Source organism: Phyllobates terribilis, unplaced genomic scaffold, assembly GCF_046119375.1.
Source record: "Phyllobates terribilis strain yellow unplaced genomic scaffold, ASM4611937v1 Scaffold_1__5_contigs__length_1240528914, whole genome shotgun sequence".
NCBI classification, from domain to species: Eukaryota; Metazoa; Chordata; class Amphibia; order Anura; family Dendrobatidae; genus Phyllobates; species Phyllobates terribilis.
The window spans coordinates 99,335,725-99,354,835 of NW_027362761.1; the positions used below are offsets into that span (position 1 = coordinate 99,335,725).

The following is a 19,111-nucleotide window of genomic DNA, read 5'->3' on the forward strand; positions in this document are numbered from 1 at the left end:
TGGTTTAGACTACAGGACTAAATAGGAATGTAGAATGAAAATTGCTTTGCCTTCAGACCGCCCTTTTAAAACACAAGTTACTGAATACTTTCTCAAAAAACTATATATCAGTCTGCTCAGGTCCCCCTGCTCTATAACATGGTGCTTGCAGATTGGACTGCATTTCATGGTGACAGGTTCCGTCTATGAAAGCTTTCAGCTTATGTACGCTACTGAACGTGTTTTTTTTTTTTTTCCACCACTGGAGTGGAATTACTAAGGGCTTTTTTCACACGTCAGTGTCTTCAGTACAAGTGGTAACAGTTTTCACACGTACTGGAGATACTTACACACGTAGACCCATTCAAATGAATGGGTCTGCGCACAGGTCAGTGTGTTTCCACGGACCGTGTGTCCGTGGGCAAAACACGCTGACATGTCTATTTTCACGGATGACATCAGTGTGACACGTACTGGCGCCTGGGAATCGGCAGTACAGTTAGTGCTCTTCCCAAGCACCGGGTGATGCAGGCTACTCTCATCATTGTCCCCTGCTTTCGCTGCGATCAGCTCAAGCAGGGGACAATGTTAACAATTGTATTCTGCCCTCGCTATGTCCAGAAAGTGTAAAAATAAGAATAAAATAGAAAACATTTATACTCACCAGTCCGATATACTGTCCCACGCTGTAATCCATCTGACAGACAATTCTACATCAGTGTTTGCGATAACTTGAGGCGACCGCACACCCCGAGGAGCAGAGGAGAATGACTCGCTCCAGCGTGCAGGCCCATGACCTGCACTGAGCTAAGTGAGTGACAGGATGCCAGAGTCATTCTCCTCTGTTTCTCAGCGTGAGCAGTCGCCTCAAGCCAGGTGAGTATAAGGATTTTTTTTTATTATATTCTTATTTTTACAGGTTTTGGAGACAGAGAGCAGAATACTACTCTCTACATTGTCCCCTGGTGGCGCTGATTGCAGCGCAAGCAGGGGACAATGATGACAGATTCCTTCAGAACCCGGCGCCTGGGAACAAGGTGATCACACGTACCGCCGCTGATTCCAAGGCGCCGGTACGTGTGATCCTGATGCGGCACACGGTTGCCACACAGGTACACATTGACATCTCCAGTACTGTTTTTTCTAGTACCGGAAATATCACGATGTGTGAAAGAGCCCTAATGCATATTCCCTGCCCATCGTAGAATACTTTCCAGCTGCAGCCTTCTGCTGTTCTCAGCACATACTAAATAAAAAAAAAAAAAAAAATAAATAAAAATTATATATATATATATTTATTTATTTATTATCTTATAAACACATGTACAGTTCCTTAAGGCAGTCCCAATACCTGATGCAGAATATTTCTCCAATAAAATCGTAAAAGCACACGTTGAAAAATAACGGAAAATTTAAAAAATAGCACAAAAAAAAAAAAAAAAAAAGAAGAGAAACACATTAAATAAATATTATATAGATACCGTATATACAGTTGTGCTCAAAAGTTTACATACCCCGGCAGAATTTTTCCTTTCTTGGCCTTGTTTCAGAGAATATGAATGATAACAAAAAAAAACTTCCTCCACTCATGGTTATTGGTTGGGTGAAGCCATTTATTGTCAAACTACTGTTTTTTCTCTTTTTACCTCTTAAATGACAACCAAAAACATCCAAATGACCCTGATCAAAAGTACACATACCCTGGTGATTTTGGCCTGATAACATGCACCTAATTTGACACAAATGGGTTTCAATGGCTACTAAAGGTAACATCCTCACCTGTGACCCATTCGCTTGTAACCAGTGTGTGTGCATAAAAGCTGAGTGAGTTTCTGGAATCCAGCCACTGATGTTTCTGGATTGTGAGTCATGGGTAAAGTAAAAGAATTGTCAACAGATCTACGGGAAAAGGTAATTGAACTGTATAACACAGGAAAAGGGATACAAAAATATATCCAATGAATTGATAATGCCAGTTAGCAGCGTTCAAACTGATTAACAAATGGAAAATCAGGGTCTCTGTAAAAACCTAAGCAAGGTCAGGTAGACCAACAAAAATTTCAGCCACAACTGCCAGGAAAATTGTTTGGGATGCAAAGAAAAACCCACAAACATCAGCTGAAATTCAGGACTTTCTGAAAACTAGCAGTGCGGCTGTTTCAAGATGCACAATAAGGAGGCACTTGAAGAAAAATGGGTTGCATGGTCGAGTCGCCAGAAGAAAGCCATTACTGCGCAAATGGCACAAAGTATCTTGCTTACAATATGCCAAACAGCACAGACACATGCCTCAAAACTTCTGGAACAAGGTAATTTGGAGTGATGAGACCAAAATTGAACTTTTTGGCCACAACCATAAACATTACATTTGGAGAGAGGTCAGCAAGGCCTATGATGATAGGAACACCATTCCTACAGTAAAGCACGGAGGTGGATCGCTGATGTTTTTTGGGAAAGATGAATGCAGCACGTTATCATCAGCAAATACTGGAGGCAAGTTTGCACTCAGCCCGGAAGCTGCGCATGGGATGTACTTGTATGTTCCAACATGACAATGATCCAAAACACAAGACCAAGTCGACCTGTCATTGGCTACAGCAGAACAAAGTGAAGGTTCTGGATTGTCCATCTCAGTCTCCTGACCTCAATATCATTGAGCCACTCTGGGGAGATCTCAAGCAAGCAGTTCATGCTAGACAGCCCAAAAATTTACAGGAACTGGAGGCTTTTTACCAAGAAGAATGGGCAGCTTTACCATCTGAGAAATTAAAGATCCTCATCCAAAACTACCATAAAAGACTACAAGCTGTCATTAATGTTAGAGGGGGCAATACACGGTATTAAGAACTAGGGTATGTGAACTTTTGATCAGGGGCATTTGGATGCTTTTGGTTGTCATTAAGATTTAAAGAGAAAACACACTAGTTTGACAATAAATGGCTTCACCCAACCAATAACCATGAGTGGAGAAAAAGTTTTTTTGCTATCATTTATATTCTCTGAAACAAGGCCAAGAAAGGAAAAATTCTGCAGGGGAATGCAAAATTTGGGGACAACTGTACATATACACACACAATCCAGATATGCTGAATTTTAATTTATGTTCACACAAGACTATTTTGTTACATGTTTTTTTTTCCTGCAGGAAAAACGCTGTGTTTTACAGTACCAGCAAAGCAAATGAAATTTAAAAAATCTCATGTATGGTATATGCTTTTTTCTTTGTGTTTATTGAGCTGCTGAATGTTTTTTTTGTAATTCTGCAGCATGTCAATTCTTTCATTGTTTTACACCCATTTTAATGAATGGGGAAAAAAAAAGGCAAGTAAAAAACACCAAATGTGAACATACCCTTTCAGTGTGGGATCTGAGCAGGGATTACCCTCCTTTACATCCAGGCATATGGAAAAGGATACTTATTGTGAGAACGTGCTTTAACGAAATCACATGATCTGGTGAACTGGGATTACAGGTGGCTGTAATGATACCAATGGGACAATAATACCCATGTTTTCACTGCTAAGGACATCATAAGCCTAGAGACCGGCAGGAGAAGTGCTAAAGTTACCGCAGTGGCTCACGCTATGTAATCGATCCGGCACATCCTGATAGACATGTGAGACATTACTGCCTTAATGATGCCACCTCTCGGTTGGCTCACTTTAGATGAGAATTTTACACCAAATTGTGGTGCATTTGGGACTAACCACATTTCCAGCATTAGAGACTTTTGTGAAAAGCATAAAAAAAGTGTTTAAATGAGAAAAACATGGCCCATGGCATATGCCCTACCCGTTCATAGGTTGCTATGTGCGGCAGACGATCTCCGGACATAGGTTGGACAGTTACATTTATCTACTACTGATTCCCATGCACGCTACAAATAAAATGTATCAATATGAAGGATGTCCTTATCTTGGAAAACAAACAAATACTACTTGTAATACATAAATAAAATTCAGAGATCTAGTAGCTCAATATTATTTTAGGAAGACCTTTTTTGGCTTCGGACAAACCCATTATAGGCCATTGATCCATGGGGTGTATAAGCCAAACATATGTGCAGTACATATAACCTTACAATATAGATGACGATGCATTGTTCTGAAAGACTATCCATTTTGTTGCATTATCACCTCGCACAATGGTGGGCAATCCCATTGCTCCAGGAGCACTTGGTGCAGTCAGCTGCGCAGCTCTGGCTGGAAAACCCACCTTCAGACGGCTGTAGTAGAGGTTAATTGTAATGTCCGCTATACTTGGACCTACTGATGATGTTCAGGACAGAACCTAGACGGAAATAAATCTATTAAAGCCCCCTAAATATGCACAGAAATCCAGGGGAAGAGCGTAATATGGACAAAGAAGCAGCGTTTCCCAGAGCCATTATATTCCCACTCAATGAAGGCAGGGGACACTAGCACAATACAGAAGATGCTGTACTGTATATACAGAAGCATTTACCAACTTGTACAATACCTGCTAATAATTACTGAGGGTTAACCCCTTTGCAAAAGCTTTGCAGGGTTCAAAAGGTAAAAAGGTTTATTTTTTGGACCCTGCAAACATTCAGGTCCTTTTACATTGAGTGAGCACTCACAGAACACTCACTTCTGATTATTGCTGGTGTAATCACACAGTCACCCGACAAACAAGCAAAATTCTGATTCCACGGGAAAGTGAATATTTAGGCTGGCATAAAAAAAATATATAAAAACAATTGATAGCTGGTACTAACTGATGATGTGTTTCAATAACATGATACTGTATAAGGGGACAAAATGATCACCAATATAATCAGTTTGTCTCCATTTCTCGCTGGTCTGTGTTAACAAGCACTGAATAACTTGTTCTACAGTCAAACGGAGCTCATTCCTTGGCTGAATTCAGACAGTGTAAATGGCCCATTTGTATTGTTTGTCAAGAGTGAGAACCTTCCCCCTCACGCACCATGGACCAGCAGCCATTCATACTACATACAGAACTCAATCCAGAGTCAACGTGGCCTCATTTACACCACAGGAGTCTGTATCAGTGGTAGATCATTCTAGGGCCATGTACACGTTGAGTAATAATATAAATAATAATTTTTTGTTTCTATAGCACCAACATATTCCGCAGCACTTTACATTTTAGAGGGGATGTGTACAGACAAAGACATTATAGAGGGTCCTGCTCGTAAGCTTACAATCTATGAGGAAAAAGGGGGAGACACAAAAGGTGGATGGTAAAAAGTGCTTATATTGTATGGTCCGGCCATCAATAAGATACATAGGGAGATTCAGATTGCAGCCCGTATCAGTACAGTATAGATACAGAAAGCTAATAAGTGATGGAGGGTGTGTGAACAGATAATACGAGGGTCCTGATTTTGAAGACCATTTTGTATCGGCAAAAAAGGGATAGTTCGATAAGTGTGGTGAGAAAATAGGCCAGGCTAAAGAAATACGTTTTTAGAATATTTGATCAGTTTTTTACCTCAGTATCTGTACAAAAACCAGGAGTGGGACAATCAGAGGAGACGTATAATAGAAACACGTCACCACTTCTGTATTTATCACCCACTCCTGGTTTTGGCTTACAAATACTGATGTAAAATACTGACCAAATACTGACCATGTGCACAGGTTTGTGATGAGGATTTTGGAACATAACTTGCTCCAAAATCCACAAGTCTAATACTCTGCATGAGCTTTCTACTCAGTTCAATAGGAAAAACATGCCTACAGTGCAGGTGCTGCTCTTTATATCCACACTTTCTCCAGGGTGGAAAAGCAAGCAACATGTTAATTCGTGAGGCGTTTGTCTGTGCAAAAGCTCTAAATTTTGCCACAGAGTCATTAAATGGCCGATAACCACAAAAACACCCGCAAACTGTCCTCAAAGCAGATTGCTTGGTAGATAAATCCATGTCAAAAAACACTGAACATACCCTCAGTGCAGTTACACGATTAATAGGATTTGCTATGGTAATACAGGAGAGTTTTATAGAAACAGAAGTACAGGTCCAGATTTACTGTAACGGTGACCATCATGTATAAGTCGTGATAAAACAGATAGCTAGCTGGTCCACTACAAGAACAAAGCTAAGAGAATGCTGCAGTTTGTCAGAGAACTACACTACTGCCACAGAAAGGGAGGTGAATTCTCCCTAACAAAGCGGAAAAGTATCCGCATGACAAGGTGGGAAATATATTATGCTAATATATATGAATATCTCTGTATTCATACACACACCATGTCTGAGGTGGCTTCAGGGAGATTGCGGACACCTCTACAGTATATCAGAAAGAGCACAAGAACTGAGCTCATGTAAAAGAGGCTACTTGTTAGGCTTTCATGGATCTCTGGCACCTTCACTGACATTTTAGACATTAAATGTAGCTAAACTAAATGGTTTCCTGGCTGTTAAATCAGAGAGAAGACATTGGGAGAAAGTGTAGTCACATAGTGTTTATCGGAAGGAGCATAGTAATACCAACAGTTGAGGTATGAGGCAGATTTTGTCCTCATGATTGGACCATTACCTAATGGACTATTGGGAGGAAGTAGTCAACCTAATATCAACGGTACGAGAACTCCATTGTCCTCATCGCCAGCCCTTTATTAGGCCTATTCGACTTGAACCTCTGGACACCAGAGCAGTTTTTACACAGCAAGCAGTTTGCCGTGTAAAATCTGCTCTGGTGTCCAGAGGGCCAAGTCGAATAGGCCTAATAAAGGGCTGGCGATGAGGACAATGGAGTTCTCGTACCGTTGACAAATTCTTGGCCAGAAAAGATGTAGCCATAAAATAGATGGCTCCAAGACCTCATGTGGTCAGATATATCCATATGGAAATATTGTAAACAAAAACCACGTTTTAAGAAATGAAATAAAATATAGGATGGTTGGTGAGGGTCCCAGTTACACTCCAATCCTCCAGCTACTAATTACACAACTGCTGCATGTCACACTTTTTAATCTGATAGGTTTTTGAGACTTTTGTAAGAGTCAACACCATTTTATGTATGCAACTTTTTGACACTGAGATTTGCAATACCTAATAAATGTGCCTTCGAATTACTATGACATTTAAACCTACAGACTATTAATGCTCTGAATTTTGCATGCCGTTGTCTGTAAAAAACAAAACAAAAACAAACACACCCATGTATAAAAAGATACTGTGGCTCTTACACAGCCAGAAACCCCTCACTATGAGAAGAGCCACAAATACTCACAGTGCAGAACCAGACGGACCTCAGACCCCACACATCGGCACAGTAGGAGCCACAGTCCTCTGTACTTCAGCAGCTTCACACAGGCAACTGTATCAGTGAGAAGACTGACAAGTCACCCAGCTCCACCCTCGCCTCTTGTACATGGTGCACACCGCCTCTGTAGTAGGGAAGGATTATCTGCTGACCCACTCTGCATGACTCCTCAGGGTCCTCCCACAGGCTCATGTGTGGAACAGCTCCATGTGGAACAGATAAGACAACAGACAACTACTAGCCAGCTTTAGAAGTTGCAAGTCAACTCAAATTCAATGTGCTACTTAGTGTCACGTTGACTACATAACAACTAGAAAGATTATTAGCTAGACTTAAAACAGGTATTCCCGTCTCCAAGATCCTATCCCAATATGTAGTAGGTGTAATAATATTAGCAAATACCTCCAATTACCGAATCAGAAAAACTATACTACATTTCTATGTCTCTTTCCTCATGTGCAGGATCTTAGGAATCCATGGTTGCGACCACTATAGTGACAGTTAGCTAGTTGCTAGTGGTCGTAACCATGGATACCTAAGGTCCTGCAATGCCTGCACATGAGGAAAGATATAGCAAATCAGAAAAACTATACTACATTTCTAATTGCAGGTATTTTGGAGATGGGAATACCCCTTTAAGTCCAAGTTATGAGACAGGTCCTACCTAGATGATCCTCTACAATTTACTACGCCACAACTGCATATGGGATGTAGAGCTGACATTTTCTACCACGTCAAACCTGCCCTGTAGATATGGCAATAATGACATCATAACACATTTAAAGGGGTTGTCCACTGGCGAGTAAAATAAAAGAAGCATATGTAGCTCTTGGTTTCATGCCGCTCTTCTGCTATGTGTGCTGTGTCTCTCAGCGATCAGCGCTCCAGCCTATCAGTTGTAAGTAATTTTGCTACAAACTAGGAATGCATAAGTAATTCTCTCTCATTATTGCAATATCCACTCACCATCATATCATCCAGTATATTAACATCCCACCATGTGTTCACATATATCAGAATTTCCACCCATCCCTGTATATTAAGTCCACTGCATCCTCCATTAGGCCTCTTTAACAAGTCCTGATATTTCCGGCACTGGAAAAAAACAGTACTAGAGATCATTCCGTGTGTACCATATGTGTGCCGAATCAATATCACATGTACCAGCGCCTGGGAATCAGCGGTACAGTTAGCGCTGTTCCCAAATGCTTGGTGCTGGAGGCAGCTCACATCATTGTCCCCTGCTTACTCTGCAGTCAGCCCGAGCAAGGGACAATGTTGAAAGTTGTATTCAACTTCTGCTGTCTACATAGAGTGTAAAATTAAAGAAGCTGCCCGGTACTTTTTTAAATTGCCCACTGTATTCAGCATATGGGCATAAGTATATTTGTAAATACCTTGTGTTTCTGATAATGCCCGTGAGCGGCACTATTGGTGGCCGCTAACAGGCATCACGTGATCCCGCGCTGATGTCACAATTAAGGCGCGACTCAGCGCTGGGGTCCCCGGGGTGGCTGCTGGGTTGTGGGCGGGGTTATTCCCCGCATCACACCCAGCATACACCGCGTGCTTTCCCAATGAATGGGGAGAGTGAGAGTGTGCGGTGGATGCCAGGTGTGACTCAGGAGACTAATCCCGCTTACAACCCAGCAGCCACTGGTGGAACGCGGAAGAGGAACCGTCGGCTGCAGCCTGGACTTGTTGTGACGTCAGCGCCGGCAGCAGCCGGGGGGTCACGTGATGCCTGTGAGCGGCCAGTGATAATGTCTGTGAGCGGCGCTATCAACAACACAAGGTATTTACAGAGATACTTATGCCCACATGCTGAATACATTGGGCAACTTAAAAAAAAAAAAGTACCGGACAACCCCTTTAAGAATAAAATAAAAAACACATACTCACTGAGTGTCCAGGTAATTATAACAGGAGATTTGCTCAGCGACACTAAGCATGGGATTCGTTTATTCAAAGGTGGAGATGTACACTTCCAAGGCATGAATGTCCTCTGATCAAAGCACAAGTCGCAGACTTTTAGGAGCCAGTGAATATTGGGGTTTGCATCAATCCAATATTTATGGGAGATATGTTTCTCTGTTCGCTACGACGCTGAAAATGTAACGTATTCACTCACATCCCCGTAAGGCCATTCTAAACCCTCCAACTTAATATCGTGCCAATGGATGGTGCTATCCATGCCATGTTTGATCTCTGAGAAATGTTTCTTATGAAAATTTTACCCAACGACAATATCTACTGCCTGGGACCTCCAGGGGCGAATATATCCTGTAAATTGGGGATCTCAATCTGCTAAAAGACATAGCACATCCCACAACAAGCCCCTATACGAGCTCAGAAAAAGAGGTATGTGGGCGTAACCATGATCTAATAAAAATGATAGTTTGGGCTTCTGTCATTGATTGTTCTGGAAAAGAGACCGCCATGAGAGTGTACCATTTTCCTAATCTGAGTGCTTACCTCCATAAACATAAGAGACATTCCTGCAAAATCAGGTTTAGTACTTATCTTTCATTATTACTTTTTATTCTATGTAATTGTTTATACTGTATTGAGATTGATAGAGATATATATATTATATATGAAACACTGTTTACCTCTCCAGATTAAATATATAAAATTTAATAGCGCTGTACCTCTTGCTCTGTAAACCGCACACACGAAGCCATACGCTGCCTGTACGGTTGTCCAGTCGGCCTGTATAAACGATTGGTGGTAGCAGCTAGTAGTTCTTTTTGTTACTGTGGAGTTGGAAGTGACCTTACCGGGATAGATAGATATATATACAGTGCATTGTGAAAGTTTTTGGCCCCCTTGAACTTTATCTTTTGACACATTTCTGGCTTCAAAACAAAGATATAAAATTCAAATTTTTTTGGAAAGAATCAACAAGTGGGACACAATTGTGAAGTGGAATGAAATTTATTATTAGATATTTTAAACTTTTTTACCAAATTAAAAACTGAAAAGTGGGGCGTGCAATATTATTCGGCCCCTTTACTTTCAGTGCAGCAAACTCACTCCAGAAGTTCAGTGAGGATCTCTAAATGATCCAATGTTATCCTAAATGACTGGTAATGATAAATAGAATCCACCTGTGTGTAATCAAGTCTCTGTATAAATGCACCTGCTCTGTGATAGTCTCAGGGTTCTGCTTCAAGTGCAGAGAGCATCATGAAGACCAAGGAACACACCAGGAAGGTCCGAGATACTGTTGCGGCAAAGTTTAAAGCCGGATTTGGATACAAAAAGATTTCCCAAGTTTTAAACATCTCAAGGAGCACTGTGCAAGCGATCATATTGAAATGGAAGGAGTATCAGACCACTGCAAATCTACCAAGACCCGGCCGTCCCTCTAAACTCTCATCTCGAGCAAGGAGAAGACTGATCAGAGATGCAGCCAAAAGGCCCATAATCACTCTGGATGAACTGCAGAGATCTACAGCTGAGGTGGGAGAGTCTGTCCATAGGACAACAATCAGTCGTATACTGCACAAATCTGGCCTTTATGGAAGAGTGGCAAGAAGAAAGCCATTTCTCAAAGATATCCATAAAAAGTCTCGTTTGAAGTTTGCCACAAGCCACACCAAACATGTGGAATAAGGTGCTCTGGTCAGATGAAACCGCTTTTTGGCCACAATGCAAAACGATATGTTTAGCGTAAAAGCAACACAGCTCATCACCCTCAAAACACCATACCCACTATCAAACATGGTGGTGGCAGCATCATGGTTTGGGCCTGCTTTTATTCAGCAGGGACAGGGAACATGGTTAAAATTGATGGGAAGATGGACGGAGTCAAATACAGGACCATTCTGGAAGAAAACCTGTTGGAGTCTGCAAAAGACCTGAGACTGGGATGGAGATTTATCTTCCAACAAGACAATGATCCCAAACAAAGCAAAATCTGCAATGGAATGGTTCAAAAATTAACGTATCCAGGTGTTAGAATGGCCAAATCAAAGTCCAGACCCGAATCCAATCGAGAATCTGTGGAAAGAGTTGAAAACTGCTGTTCACAAACGCTCTCCATCCAACCTCAATGAGCTCGAGCTGTTTTGCAAGGAAGAATGGGCAAGAATTTCAGCCTCTCGATGTGCAAAACTGATAGACATATACCCCAAGCGACTTGCAGCTGTAATCGCAGCAAAAGGTGGTGCTACAAAGTATTAACTCAAGGGGGCCGAATAATATTGCACTCCCCACTTTTCAGTTTTTAACTTTTTAAAAAAGTTTAAAATATCCAATAAATTTCGTTCCACTTCACGATTGTGTCCCACTTGTTGTTGATTCTTCCCAAAAAATGTAGAATTTTATATCTTTATGTTTGAAGCCAGAAATGTGGCAAAAAGTAGAAAAGTTCAAGGGGGCCAAATACTTTCACAATGCACTGCACATGCATTGGAATCGGAGGTGTATATGCCATACGCTCACTGTGAGTTCCCCCAATAACCGGCCTAGCAGTGGAAGCTGCGCGGCCTCATCCGTCGCTCGTCAGTAAATAGTGTAATTGTTCTGATGATTGGAGGCAGCGGAGTTCCGTTCCCTGACAAATTGGTGGCAGCGTTGGGTGCCTGTTCTGATCACCCCTGTTCTCTATGCAGTGTCCTAATAGACTGATTAGCAGCTGAATGACAGTAGCGACATCCCAGCACATCCTCAGAAGGTCCCTGGCTCTATTCTACTAATGCCAGTCAATCTGCTAGGATGCAGGACTCCTAACATTGTGTGTGGCAGACTTGCAGACTGCAATACTTCTGCTTGTTAATAAAATATAGGCACAAGTATTTGAGAACAAGACTTGCTAGCCAGCACGATTGTCGGCAGCATTGTGGAAGATAACCGGGACTGAGTGCCCCTTATAAGTGGCCTTAACGCAATTTTATTTAAATGTGGTTTCTTTGTACATTACATATTTCAGAAAGAAAGAATCTCTATTGGGTATGCTCACACAGTTTGAGGTAGAACAAAAAGATTTTAAAGCAGAATCCGCTTCAGGAAGTGATTTTTAAGACGTAGCTCTTTACTTTTTTTGTTTGTTTTTTTTTTGCAGCTTTTTGACTTGACATTGTCAAGTTTGAAGCAAATTCCAAGAAGGAACCGGTTTCAAAGAAGTGACATGTCACTGGAAGAAAACAGCGTAAAACCTCCTACCCTGAACAGCAAACGTTGATTTTACACTGAAATGAAAAGGAAAAGCTTTCAAAGCATATCTGGAGAATTTGAGGATTCTGGAGCTGATCTGCTTGAGACCTTTTAAAAAAATTCTGTGCGAATCCAGCACATAAACCTTGGCTCTAGCCTCAGCAGGTACTGTGTAAAGAAACAGCCTGTTTCCTTAAGAGACCATTCAGACCTATCTTTTCACAGCAATATTTAAAAATAAAAAACAATAAAGATGACACACAGTCCATACATAAGTGCCCTCCATCTTTTACTTTGCCAATGGGTGGGACAAGCTTGGATTTTTTTTTTTTTTTTTGCGCGTGCAAGAAAAATGGATCCCACACTGATTGTGAAATTGACAGACCAAAAATTAAATCAATATCAGGTCCAGTGTACTGATGAAAATTATCTTGTTTTCCACGTACAGGAAAGAGAAAACAAAAAAAAAATATGGATATCTGGAAGAGGTTTAAAGTAAAAAAAAAAAAAATGAAGCAGTCCGAAGCTAGTGACTAGGGAATTATGTAACGAAAATCATTCATTGCATTTTTTTGTCAAGTTTTTATACAAGTGATTTAAAGGAGGTTTTCCAAAAATGTAATAAAATGGCCCCAGTCACTCAATTCAAATGTCAGCCCAGTGACTTTGCACGACGGGCTGCAGTCTGAAGAATCACAGCTCTCTATTGCGGTATGTCAACCGCCAGAGGAGCCGTTACATGAGCACACCTACCTGTGAGGTGCTGGAGATGGGCTGTGACTGGAGAAGAAATAAATCTGCTCTTCAGCTGACTGAGCAAAAAGGACTAAGTCTGGGAAGAAAAACAAACAAAAAACCCCCACACCTTTGGGCCATGTGCACACTGAGTATTGGGTGAGATTTTTTATTCCGTAGTAGTAAGCAAAAACCAGGAGTGGAACAGTCAGAGGAGACGTATAATAGAAACACGTCACCACTTCTGGATTTATCACCCACTCCTGGTTTTGGTTATAAATACGGAGGTAAAAAACTCAAATACTGAACGTAAGCATGTGGCCTTGTACTCTTTCAGCCAAGTAGATTTATTTCTTCTCCTGTCACACACAGTTTCAGCAGCTCTAGTACTTGAGCTTACAATACTCCTCTGTCAGATGAGACAGGTCTCGGGAGCTGTTTCTTCAGACTGCAGCCTGTCCTAACTAGTGATTAGGATGGTCTATGTATGAATTAAGTGACAAGGGCAATTTTTCTACATTCTTGGAGAACCCATTTAATCAGATTTTTTTTAATCAAAATGCAGTCTGTTTTGTGATGTCCCCCCATCTCTAGGAACTTCTGTATAAAAACACCTTAAAACCAGGTTAAAATGGGCATATTTCACAGTATATACACAGACCACAATGCTCAGACTGATTGTGCATCCCCAGGCCTGAACTTATTGACTCATGTATGTCTGAGGCTGCGGGTTGGGAGACTCATGCTTGTATGAAACCATGCCAGGAGAACCAGCGTTGTGGGTTCCCGCGGACAATGTTTAATAACGTTAACACCCCACACACTCAAGAAGACAAAGGGAGCAGTGGGGAAAATCTGTGATTGTACAGCAAGAACAGCTATGGCTACTAGTCTTCTGAGATGAGATAATCAACAGGGGCCCTATCAAGTAGACAGCTGCTGTCCAAAGTGGAGAAACCATATACTCTGAAAAATGTTCCCCTAACTGGAACTACAGCATTCAATAATATTGTATCAGGCTGACTCATCAAAACTCCATCATGCGTCTCCAACACGAGTAAAAAACGATTATGCAGCAATTTAAGAGGTTAGCAAACAGAATTAGGTGCTGTGAAATGTTAAATGACCAACTCTGTGATTGCCACTGGTGGAAAGGTCCAAAGTTTATGAGATATGCACAACAGCTTAAAGTTTATGAGGTGTATACTGCGACCTGGCCGCAGATATACATTACTGGGCACAAGTAGGCAACACAGAGGCGAATTCTGATAATCGCCTCATTTGCTCCATTATTTTATTATGGCTGTTTGGCAAGGGCGTACATAGGAATCATGGGGGCCCAAAGCAGAAGTTCTAAATTATTATAATAATAATCTTTTTGTTTATATAGCGCTAACATTCTGCAGCGCTTTACAATTCATACAATTTACAGACATCATCATCACTGTCCCCCTTGGTGGGATTTGAACCCAGGACTCCAGTGCTGCAAAGCAACAGTGGTAACCACTGAGCCACCGGCTCTCCCCTCTAACAAAAAAAATCTATATATATTTGGCGGGGGTCACACAAGAGCAGATCTCACAACTTTGTAGCCTTTACAAAGTAATTTGCCTCCTACTGAAGCCCTAGATTCCCCTTTTGCTGCCCCATAAAGTATGGTGACCCCAACACAGCCCTCCATGCAGTATAATGTGCCTACATACAGTATAATGGCCCCACACCTCACTATACTGTATAAAACACAATGCGCCACCCCCCCATAGCCCTCCACGCAGCACAATGCACTTTCGCTACGTCATCTGAATAAACCCCTATTGCTCTCACACGTTTTCGTTTAGGTTTTCTAATGTTTGTAACTGTAAAGCTATGTTAGTTGGAGATTTATTATTATAGCGCCATTAATTCCATGGCGCTTTACATGGGAAAAGGGGTATACATAGAAAACAAGTACAATAATTTGAACAAAAACAAGTCAGTGACTGGTACAGGAGGAGAGAGGACGCTGCCCGCGAGGGCTCAGTCTAGATATATTCTTAGTATAGACCTTCAGCATGTAAGCCTGACCATTACCCCTCCTGGGAGGAGATCGGAGGCACTAGGCTTCCCAATTCTTTTTATCGGTCAGCACTCTTTAGATAAGGCTAGAATGACCTTTTCACAATATACAAATGAAGAAAGAATTTAAAGGATTTGTCCAAGACTGATATTGATGATCTATCCTAAGGGCGCAGTCAGGCAGTGGTATAAATCAGAGAGATCGGAATGTAGTGCACGGACTGGCCAGCAGCTCTCCTGACCCGAGCACGACAGCTGCAGGTATATCAAGGTTTGGGTTGTTCTGGGGTACTACAGCTCAGTTCTCATATGCTTTTATAGGGCCTGAACTGCAGTACCAGAAGTCGGCCAAAGTATACACAGCTGAAGTGTGCTGGCTTCATACACTGTATATGTCCAGCACCCACAAATCCTGCTGCCATCTAATTGGTGGGAGTGGAGGGTGTCAGACCACCAATCTGACACGGATGTCCTATCACAGAGACAGGACATTAAAGTTTGTACGTATTTCTTAAATAATCTATTCCCCCTTGTAAAATAAGAACACCCTACTAACCTCCTGTACCAACACCGTGCCTCCCAAGGATCACGTGACATTTTATACCATGTGAGCCCTGTAGACAATCAGCCACCCCTAATGGTTTGCAGAGCTCACAACTCTCTCAGCGTCAGCACGGGAGAGGAGTATATGTCATTTTCATTTTACAAGGGGGAATATAGTATTGAAGAAAAGGGGTTATCCGAGTAGTGGACAACCCCTATAAATAAGTCCTGACACAAACTCTTTAACAGAGGACCCCTTGTTGGAAAAAGAAAAGAAACCACACACTTGTATGGTGCTTTTCTAACAATAATATCAAATACGTAGGGTATGTGATCTAAGAAAAAAGTGCATCTGAGGTCTAAATATTGGATTGTGCGCTCCGTGCATCACCTTCCTTTTCTTTGAGCTGGACATTACGTTTATGTAGCTTCCCATGGCTGGGTGTCCATTAGTCGGGACCTCTTTCCTTATTCACATTACATCACTTGACAAATAGTAAGCTTTTAATACTAGAGGTTAGGACAGTCCCAAATAGGGTCACCGTGACGTGGTCTGATGGCCTATACGTTTTTTTTTTTTTTCAAAATTATGTTAACCAAGTACTCTATTATTTTCATGCACTATTGCTATTTATTTACTGCACTGTATTTGCTTATTTTGTTTTATCTTAGGTTTTGTCATTAATTTAATGTCTACTGTTAGTAAACCTTTTTTTTTAATATTATATAATTTACCTTTAGATGACCTTTTTCTATTTTTTTTTTTTTTTTTTTAAAGAAGTTGTCCACTACTTTTACATTGATGCCCCATCCATAGGATAGGGCATCCATGTCTGATCGGCCAGGGTCCTGCACCCCCAGCTGATCAGCTGTTATCGGTGGGCGGAAGTACTTAATTGTGGAGCTAGGCTGTTTAGATGTAGTGGCCGCTGCAGGGTACTACACATCTGCCTCCTATTCAATTCAATGGGAGATGGATGTGTAGTACCCTGCGGCGGCCACTACAACTAGACAGCCAAGCTCTGCAAGTAAGCACTTCCGGCCGGCGGCCGCTGTCAGCGATTACAGCTTATCGGTGGGGGTGTCGGGAGTGGGACCCCAGCTGATCAGACATTGATGCCCTATCCTACAGATGGGGCATCAAAGTAAAAGTAGTGGAAAACTTCTTTAAGTACTAGAGTAGAGCGAGTATGTTCTGTCCGAGCTCAGAGTATTTATAGCTGCTCGGTGATAAGGTTAAATCACTCCCGTGTGCATGATTTGCAACTGTTTGACAGCTTTATTACATGTGAGGAATGTGTAAGAAATGGACATTCCTCACATGTATTAAAACTGTCAAACAGTTGCAAATCATGCACACGGGAGCGATTTAACCTCATCACCGAGCAGCTGTAAATACTCGGAGCTCGGCGAAAGGGTTAATAGAACATACTCGCTCAACACTACTAGGGACATAAGGGCCCACTAGGGATAACAATGGCTAGTCCATCTTGAGCAGGGCACCAACCTCCACAAACAAGTAGAAATATTTTTTTAGGGATACAATAGGGCCCTTTATTGCTACCATCATACCCTTATACTCCACTGATTCCTTTAGAGTTGGAGTGTTTGATCCAATAGGGCAGACTACTTAGCCCGGGGAGTACTGGTTTCTTTTAATGCAGATCTAATAAAGTAGGTTTCCAAATCCAGCAAGGCTTGATCTCAGAAGTCCTAGCAGATTCAGGAGTCTCCTGACTTAAACCCTATAGAAAACCTTTGGTGGGATTTGAAGAAGGCGGTGGTGCAGCACACAACCCCAAGTTTAGCTGGGGCCATTGTCCATCAGGAAGGGCTAGAATCTAGTTATGCATCACGTTTGCAGCAGGTCATAACAGCCAGAGGTGCTCTATTAAGTACTAAAGCCGCTTGTCATAATTTGGGGCCCTCATTAGTAGCTGTACTATGTGCAGGCGCCACTTGTTACAGTCACTGTGTTGAGAGCTATAGATTGCTCTGGTTGTATAGCAGACCGCAGAGAGGTTATTAATAAATCAGATGTGTGCAGCTGAATAGCTTTGATTCCAAGTGTATAGTAGGTTAGGGGCATCTTGCTTGTGGACAGCACCCTCACAGCTCCCTTCTACCCATCAGAATAATCACATTGCTTCCCCTCTGATGGAAAGGCCAGTTATGCTGCCGTCTCCCTGATACAACTAGATGCATGGCAGTAACGAGGCCTCCATAGTGGTGCTCAGGCACAGCAGGCAGGCATTCTACCAGCCCTATGTGTAGCCCCAGGCAGAGGCCTCCATAGTGGTGCTCAGGCACAGCAGGCAGGCATTCTACCAGCCCTATGTGTAGCCCCAGGCAGAGGCCTCCATAGTGGTGCTCAGGCACAGCAGGCAGGCATTCTACCAGCACTGTGTGTAGCCCCAGGCAGAGGCCTCCATAGTGGTGCTCAGGCACAGCAGGCAGGCATTCTACCAGCCCTATGTGTAGCCCCAGGCGGAGGCCTCCATAGTGGTGCTCAGGCACAGCAGGCAGGCATTCTACCAGCCCTATGTGTAGCCCCAGGCAGAGGCCTCCATAGTGGTGCTCAGGCACAGCAGGCAGGCATTCTACCAGCACTGTGTGTAGCCCCAGGCAGAGGCCTCCATAGTGGTGCTCAGGCACAGCAGGCAGGCATTCTACCAGCACTGTGTGTAGCCCCAGGCAGAGGCCTCCATAGTGCTGCTCAGGCACAGCAGGCAGGCATTCTACCAGCACTGTGTGTAGCCCCAGGCGGAGGCCTCCATAGTGGTGCTCAGGCACAGCAGGCAGGCATTCTACCAGCCCTATGTGTAGCCCCAGGCAGAGGCCTCCATAGTGCTGCTCAGGCACAGCAGGCATTCTACCAGCACCATGTGGAGCCCCAGGCAGGAGCAGCACATCACCTCCATTTTATAGTAAGCTCCATGGGAAGTGACGGTCACATGACGCCAGGCACAGATCGTGAGACCACCCAGCCCCTCACCTGCCGCTGGTGACTGCTCCTCCTAGAAGTGGGTCACACACCAGCACCTGACCAGCGCCCTCTCAGAAGCACAGGTACGTCAAGAGCCCACAGAAGAAGCGCTAGCACGAAAAGTCTGCAATAAAGTTTTGCTTGTTGAAAGTTCACGCCTCTTCCCCGTTACTGGAGGGTCCTATGATAGACCACGCCCCCTTTGCCCCGATTGGCGGAAGCTGCGGGGTGCTTGACAGATATGACATGTGGCTTATGTAGTCGCCTGTGTCTAATGTCACGTGGGTACTATCTACCGCTATGAGCGGCACCCAGTGGTTATCAGTGTTACTGCAACTGACTTTTCCCGCATCTGACTAGCCTGTTATTTATGAGGTAATTATGTTTAGTCAGTGTA

At 42.8% G+C, this 19,111-nt stretch overlaps 1 protein-coding gene across 3 annotated transcripts in view; it reads right to left on the reverse strand.

Moving 5' to 3' along the window:
- ACO1 (aconitase 1) overlaps nt 1–18,885 on the reverse strand; it is a 62,961-nt gene extending 44,076 nt beyond the window's left edge. The window contains exon 1 of one of the 3 annotated variants that reach the window (XM_073665175.1): nt 18,724–18,885. The gene's annotated coding sequence lies outside the window, so the exon portion shown is untranslated. Of the gene's footprint in view, nt 1–7,202; nt 7,358–18,723 lie in introns of those variants that run through there. The other 2 variants (XM_073665152.1, XM_073665159.1) reach the window with 2 other exon arrangements.
- Between the last annotated feature and the right edge of the window lie 226 nt (nt 18,886–19,111).